Source organism: Triticum urartu, chromosome 2, assembly GCF_003073215.2.
Source record: "Triticum urartu cultivar G1812 chromosome 2, Tu2.1, whole genome shotgun sequence".
NCBI lineage: Eukaryota > Viridiplantae > Streptophyta > Magnoliopsida > Poales > Poaceae > Triticum > Triticum urartu.
The window spans coordinates 744,944,207-744,952,354 of NC_053023.1; positions in this window are offsets into that span (position 1 = coordinate 744,944,207).

Sequence of the window (8,148 nt, forward strand, 5' to 3'; positions counted from 1 at the left end):
TACATGAACCTTATGTTAATGACCGATATTTATCTATCGCCCTAAGAATATGTCAAAGCATGGTTGATGTAGTATCCTAACATCGTCCTTTGTTCAATTGGAGGCAAAAACAAGGTACATGTTCATTGATATTGCCCTTGTCTTTTTAGTACTATGGAGATTATTTTTGATGGTTAAACTTGTGGCAATGGCCAAGGTGTTGGTGTTGTTTATTTATCTCCTTATGGTGCGCATTTTGTGAAGCCTCATGCCGCTTAAAATATTTTTGCACAATGATCAAAGTCGAATATTCATTGTCATTCGGATTGGAGCTTTGCCTTGCTATAGGTGCTATACACATTGAGGCTTCCGGTGATTTGTTATTAGTAGTGCAACAAACATCCAATGGTTATCAATGTTTTGATGAATCACTCATAGTTTGTCTTGGGGTATGTCTAGATGCAAAATTTACCTTGGTTTTCTTTAAAATTGTTCATATATTTAGACATGACAATTCGAAAGAATTGGCACAACAAACATTCGGCTACTATGTTAATCATGTTGTATTGCATTTCTCTTAATAGCCGATGCTTAGTCTCGTCAATATAGGTAAGGCCGAACCGAAGTCCATAGCTTCGGCCACTAATGAAATTTTTAAGCAGGCGAAAGTAAGGATTGGAGAAAGTATTGTTGATTATCTACAAAATCCTAGCAAAAGGGTGAACAATATGGTTTGGAGGATGACCTTGAGATACATATCTATGGCACTTTATCACCGGATTGTTAATGAAGCTGAGAAGGTTTCACCCAAGTTTGCGTCAGAAAGTTCACACAAGACATGGTCGATATATACTTATCGTCCTAAGGACATATAAATGGCCGATGGAGTGTTGACATCGTCCATAGAACAAACTTGGTACAAGTTATTTTTCGGCATGCTAGCTGTCGGTGTCAAAACCGGCGGATCTCGGGTAGGGGGTCCCGAACTATGCGTCTAGGCTGGATGGTAACAGGAGACTGGGGACACTTTGTTTTACCCAGGTTTGGGCCCTCTCGTTGGAGTTTATCCCCTACGCCTGCTTGATTAATATTGATGATATGGGTAGTACAAGAGTAGATCTACCACGAGATCAAGGAGGCTAAACCCTAGAAGCTAGCTTATGGTATGATTGTTGTGTATGGAGTTGATCCTCTACGGACTACAACCCTCCGGTTTATATAGACACCGGATAGGGTTAGGGTTACACAGAGTCGGTTACAATGGTAGGAGATCTTGAATATCGCATCGCCAAGCTTGCCTACCACGCCAAGGAAAGTCCCATCCGGGCACGGGACGAAGTCTTCAATCTTATATCTTCATAGTCCAGGAGTCCGGCTAAAGGTATAGTCCGGCTATCCGAACACCCCCTAATCCAGGACTCCCTTAGTAGCCCCTGAACCAGGCTTCAATGACGACGAGTCCGACGCGCAAATTGTCTTCGGCATTGCAAGGCAGGTTCCTCCTCCAAGTCCTTCATAGAAGATTGTAATCACCAAGAGTAGTGTCCGGCTCTGTAAAATAAGTTTCCACATATTGCTATAGAGAGAATAATATTAACACAAATCAAATCTGCTGACGTATTCTGCAGTGCGCCATCACACTACAGCCAAGTCCTCTACTCGAATCGTTTTCACCTCAGCATGTTTTGCGAGGTGGTTTTCTTGGCACGTCTTGTCAAAGCAGAGAACGTGTGCCCTTTTTACGGGATTCTCATTAATACGGATGTGGGTAACCCAATCGTGCCCGTTAGCATGTTTTCTCGATTAAAGGCGAGTCCCAAACGGTTACGGGGAGGGCTCTTGGTATTCAACCTCTTATAAAGAGACCAAGGCCTTACTCCTTTTTCCAACCTAAAATGAGTTCACCCGTCGCCTCGAGTTCCAACACCCTAGGCTTCAGATTCCAGGCGCTTCGGACTTTCGACAATGTCCGGTTCCGACCTTCAAGGCCGATGGATGCCCTCCTCCGTCAAGGAGGAGGATGTGCTAAAGTTGAGAGAGGCTAAGTTCCTGACAGCCGAAATTCCGCATAGGTTTCCTACTCAAGGGCAAGCTATTCCCAATCCCCAGCCCGGTGAGAGCGTAGTGTTCATGTCTCACTTCCTTCGGGGGTTAGGCTTCCCGATGGATCCCTTCGTGAGGGGGCTGCTGTTCTGTTACGGGCTGGAATTTCATGACTTAGCTCCAGAGTCCATCCTCCAAATTTCCTCATTCATCGTCGTGTGCAAAGCGTTCCTCCACGTTACTCCTCACTTCGGTTTATGGCTCAAGACTTTTGGAGTGGAGCCGAAGATGATCGAGGGATGGCACGCAGAGTGCGGAGGTGCCGTCATAAGTAAGAATGCTGATGCTCCATGGCCCGAGGGCTTCTTTCAAGAGGAGCTCGGCTTGTGGCAACGAGAATGGTTCTATATCACCGCTCCCAGGAGCGCCAAGTGGGCGGCGCCTCCTGCCTTTCGCTCGGGTCCCCCATCACGGCTAGCGTCATGGGTTAACAAAGGATTAGATTGGGGTTTGCCCAAAGACGTGCCCCTGCTACAGGGCCAAATTAAGGATCTCTTGGAAGGAGACCTCAGTTTGGTCAAGGTGACGCAGGTCATGCTGATTCACCGAATATTGCCCGGCAAACGTCGCTCCCTTCGTCTGTGGGAGTTTAATCCGGAGGGACCCCGAGCTCTCCAGCATTTTATGGGCGCAACGCCCGCGGAGATGTATAGACTGTTCTTCGGATCACAAGAAATATGTCCGGATTTAACCGAGGACGCAGGCCTAAGCTGCAATCGCCCGGATACTCAAGTAAGCAACCTTGTGCCCGGACCTTCTATCCGCATAATCGTCGTAAACTTGCCCCTAAAAGAGCCGTCCTTTTAAACAGGAGTGGATAGCGAAGGCGAAGCTGATCAGGTCTCCGGCTCCCCTTCCTGAAACCAGGCCGGATCCTGTGCTAGTCAGGATGCTGGAGATAATGCCTTTGGAGGGGGAGGACAAGGAAGCTACGGCCTCCTCGAAGGAGGCTGCTCCGAAGAGAGGAACCGACAATTCCTCTCCTAAGGGGAAGAAGAGAGCCGCCTCTGACGACCCGGAAACCATGGCCTCAAAATGGGGGAGAAAATCCTCATCAGAGGGTCCAACGCCGGGGAGTTCCTCGGCCGGACTACACCCTCAAGGGGATCAGCCCTCCAGCGAGCCGTAAGTGGAGAAAATATTTTCCTTTTGAGGGATGAGAGAAATCCTTGATTTTACATCTGAGAAGATTAACCGAAATTTTTACCTTGTAGCTCGGACCTCAGCCCTTCTTAGCAGAACTCATCTTCGGGGGATCTTCTTCCGGAGATGATGGAGAGCGGGACGCCTCCCCCTACCGTACCGCCTAGCGAAGCGGGCGACCTTGAGGTGTCGTCGCGGAGGGTTTCTCCGAATACGGCAGGGGCGGAATATAGCTATGTGCCCCCCTAGGCTCTCCGCATCCGGCCTTCGAAAAAGGCCATAGGATGAGTCCGGCACCGTGTGGTGCTCGGCCGGAGGAGCTAAAGATTTTGCTGGGGCGAGCTTCTATCTCAGAGGAGCACCATGCCTTGATGGGCACGGTGATTGAAAGGATTTCATCCGCAGAAAGCGGATTGCATGAGGCCGTCAACAGTTTACTGACAGGTTTTGAGGTACGTTAGATAATGTACACTTTTGTCAGTTGCGCATAAATAAGATGCGCCCTGTGTAGGTAGTAGCCCCTAAGACTCTGCGTGTTGTCAAGAAATGACGGCACTTAGAGGATCATAATCCCAGGTCTAAGATGTCGCCTTTGAATGTAGGTGGCGAGGTGTCCGGAATCAAACCGGACTAATGATTTGGCCGAACTAAAGCGGCAACTGGACGTGGCAGATGCGGACATCGCGCTTGTCAACAAGCGGCTTGATGAGGCTCAAGGTATGTAATTCTTCGGACGGCATTAGGTAAGAGGAGCTTCATGGCAGTGTCTTACAATGTGTGCGCTTAATGCAGATGGTACAGCCGCCGTGGAGAATCTTAGGGCAGAACTTGCCGGAGCTAAGGAGCAAGCCAGAGAATGCGATGCGGCTGCTAAGAAGGCTCTTGAAGAGCTGAGAGCCGAACAGGCTGCTCACTGCCGAAGCAAAGAAGAGATGGCCGAAATGGCCGAGAAGTTAAAGAGCGCTGCAGACCGTTGCAAACTTCTTGAGAAAGAAGACCGGGCGAGACAGACGGACTTAGAGAAGGCCGTTGCCGATGCCAAGGACGCTCGCTCTGCGATGAGAGCTGCGAAAGAGGAGCTGCGTCAAGCCGAACAGATTGCGGCTGGAAAGCCCTTTATGCTGCGGAGGAAGGTTTATGATCCGAAGTTTGCTCTGTTGGACCGGATGTGGAGTGTGAAGGACACCTATCTGGACTTGGCAACGAGTGCCGCTGATGCGACCGAACACTTTCGAGATCAGAAAGATTGCGAAGTGGAAAAGCTTTTCTGGTCGCAGTTTCATAATCCAGAGCGTTTACTGGCAGTGGATGATCGTTTGGCTCAATGGGCCGAACTGAATAGGTTGTCCGGACTCGCCATGAAGTACGTCATGGATCATCTGTGGCCGGGGAGATCGGACCCGAAGAGTTATTTCAGCTTGGTGCAGCAATTCCTTGAAGGTGTGCCGCGTATTGATGCAATGAAGAGGTCAGCATGTATAGAGGGTGCAAGGATGGCTCTTGCCCATGTTAAGACATACTGGGCAGAGATGGAGACCACCGTTGTTGCGTCCCGAGATTCGGACCAAAGCCGAGTACCTTCCGAGCACTATTTTCAGGAAGTTCTTGAAGGCGCTCGTGTAATAGAGACGCAGTGCCCGAAAGATGCTATGTTATGATAGCATATGTAATTATAAATTAATATTTTAATAAAGTGTAGTGGCTGATTTTATACTTGTGCCTCCAAGTATTGTGGAACCCCTCATGTGCGGCCGTTTTAAGAATATATATATCTATATGTATAGAATCTGAAAGATGGCAGTCGTTGGCTTCAGCCCCACACACATAGTGCGGGGGTGCTCGCGGAAGACGCATTCTCACACTTAACCCAACGTCTTGGTCCTACAAAGGAGGTGATAGCGCAGCGGGCCAGGCAACCGGACTATAATGCTTTAACACTTTCACTTAGCCATAGGAGTTTGAAAATGAGACTCTTTAGGTAGCTCCTTGGTGGCCACTGCGCTCGTCCGAATTCGGGGTGTGTATGTGCCTGACCGGGAAGCGGTCCTTCGTCAAGGCGGAGGAATCCGATAGATTCCGATCGGTCATCGAGTGGCTGACCAGTCTGACGCTACATCATGACAGTCAGTTTTCGGCTTTCTCTACTGAGGTGCTCGCCCTGGCCGAATCGGGGGCACAATCGCAGTAGTTCTCCTGGTGCTACCTTAGCCGATAGAGCGGAACGTAAGGTAGCCGAACTCAGGAGCCGGGCAACCCAACATTTGACCAAAGACATGATTTGGAGCTGATGCATATAATGCCAAAACTCGCGACGCCGAACACTCCCTAAGGTGTTCGGTCTTTATGAGTGCGGGCCAAACAGCACTCTTTATTGAAAAAGCCCCTAGTGTTCAGGTACGTGCAAAAATTCTGACGTGGCCACATGCCAAGACGCCAGCCTCCTCCTTGGTTATATTAGAAAGAAAAACAGGGGATGTATAGCAACAAGAGACAGTAAAAAAGGTTTACGCAGGGTCTTAATCTAAAAAGAATCCTTTAGGACGGGTCCCTACTGCACGTCTGCGCCTGTGTCTCTGTTGTGCCGTATCCTGGACGGGCGCCGCACGACGTTCATCTGTAAAAGAGAGGAACTAAGTTGAAAAACGGGTCGTGCCGAATTTTTTTTTAAAATAAGCAAAGTATAAAGTAAGATATGTAAGTTTAAGCTTTATTGTCTCTTATTTGTGTATGCGTGGAGCCCCTTGTGCGGAGGTATATGGCTTCTAGGCCTGCATCAATGATGATTTTGCACCGAACTCGTCTATCCGTGTTCGTGGTCTTTAAATGACCTATTTTGAAGTTTTTTGGCTAGTGAGGCCATTTTGCTGTGGGGCTGTTAAAGCGGCCGCACTATCCTCCGCTTGGGGAGGCGCACTTTAGTGCTTCCCCATCAAATAGATGATGCCTCGTGGACCGGGCATCTTAAGCGTAAGAGATGCATAATGTGGTATTGCGTTAAATCGAGCGAAAGCTTCATGTCCCAGTAGTGCTTGATAACGACTTGAGAACGGGATGACGTGGAAGGTCAGCTTTTCGCGGCGGAGGTTATCGGCAGAGCCGAATGTGACTGTGAGCCGAAGAAAACCCGTGCAATGGGTGTCCGGGCCAGGTATTACCCCTTGAAAGGAGGTTTTGCTGCGGCGGATTCTTGCTGGGTTTATCCCCATGTGCTGTATTGTATCCTGATATATCAGGTTTAGTCCGCTGCCGCCGTCCATAAGGACATTTGAAAACTTAAGTCCGCCAATTATTGGATCAAGGATCAAGGCAGTCCATCCTACATTCCAGGTATTCCTAGAATAATCTAGCTGATCGAAGGTGATCGGTTTTGACAACCAGTGGCAGGATCCTTTGGGGATGGGCCGTGTGGTGCGTACCTTTACGGGCACCGCACGTTTGGTTATGTGAAGTGAGTTCACTGTTTTTACTTCTTGTGGGAAGTTCTTTTGTTTCCTGGTGCTCTGCTGTTGGGGTTCGTCCTCGCCTTCGCTTGGTGTGTCGAGCCCCTTGTGTTCGGCATTGAGTCTGCCGGATTGTTTGAAGACCCAACAGTCTCTGTGGGTATGGTTAGCAGGCTTCCCAGGAGTACTGTGTATCTGACATATCATGTCCAGGATTTTATTTAAGTTGGATGGATCGTCCCTGTTATTCTGGGGGGGGGGGCGATTTTTCCTGATTTTGTCGCGAGCCTATTAATCCGGCGTTGACTGTCGTGCTCTTCAGACTTTTGTCCTTAGTCCGGCGACGGTCTTTGTTGCGTCGCGGTCTTCCGTTTTCATCCCTGGTTTCGGATGTACTTGGGTCGCTGGGGCTGCACCTTGCCAACCAGCTGTCCTCCCCTACACAAAAGCGGGTCATGAGGCTTGTTAGTGCGGCCATAGTTCTTGGCTTTTCTTGGCCGAGGTGTCTGGCGAGCCATTCGTCTCGGACGTTATGTCTAAAAGCTGCTAAGGCTTCGGCGTCCGGACAGTCGACTATCTGATTCTTTTTAGTGAGGAATCTATTCCAGAATTGCCGAGCTGATTCTCCGGGTTGTTGAGTGATGTGACTAAGGTCGTCTGCATCCGGGGGGCGGACATATGTCCCTTGAAAGTTTGCTCGGAAAGCATCCTCGAGCTCTTCCCAGCTTGCAATTGAGTTTTCGGGAGGCTTTTAAGCCAATGCCGGGCTGGCCCTTTAAGATTAAGGGGTAGATATTTTATGGCGTGGAGATCATCTCCTCTAGCCATGTGAATGTGGAGGATATAATCCTCGATCCAGACTCCAGGGTCTGTTGTTCCATCGTATGCCTCTATGTTTACGGGTTTGAATCCCTCTGGGAATTCATAGTCTAGGACCTCATCGGTAAAACATAGGGGTGTGCGGCACCCCTGTATTTGGGTAAGCCGGATTCTGACGATGGCTTCGTAGCGTTGCTTACGAGAGCTTGCTTTCTTAGCCCATAAATGGACCTGACTGGGCCATGATGCGAATCCTTAGGAGGGTCGCATGCCGATTTAGGTGCGGCGCCGCTTGTTGCCTTATGGGGTCGTCTATCCGACCGTGTGGCTTTTTCATTTTTTTTGAATACGAGGGCTCTGAGGCCTCTTTGTCGAATTCAGGCAGTAGCTTTCTTTTCGGATAGCTTTTAGTGCGGCGACTGTCGCCGTACTCATCTGTGGCATTGATTACCTTGCTCCATCTGATCCGGAGTGCATCTTCCGCTGTTTTTAGCTTCCGCTTCTGCTTTTTTAGGTTGCGTGCAGTTGCAATGAGCCTCTCATGGAGATTCTTCTGCTTCATAGGTTTATTTGGCGTGCGGTCGTTCGGAATGCCGTTTTCGCCGTGGGAGGGATGTTCGGTTTTTCTATCCGTGTTGCCCTGTTCGGACGGTTGCTCTAAGGC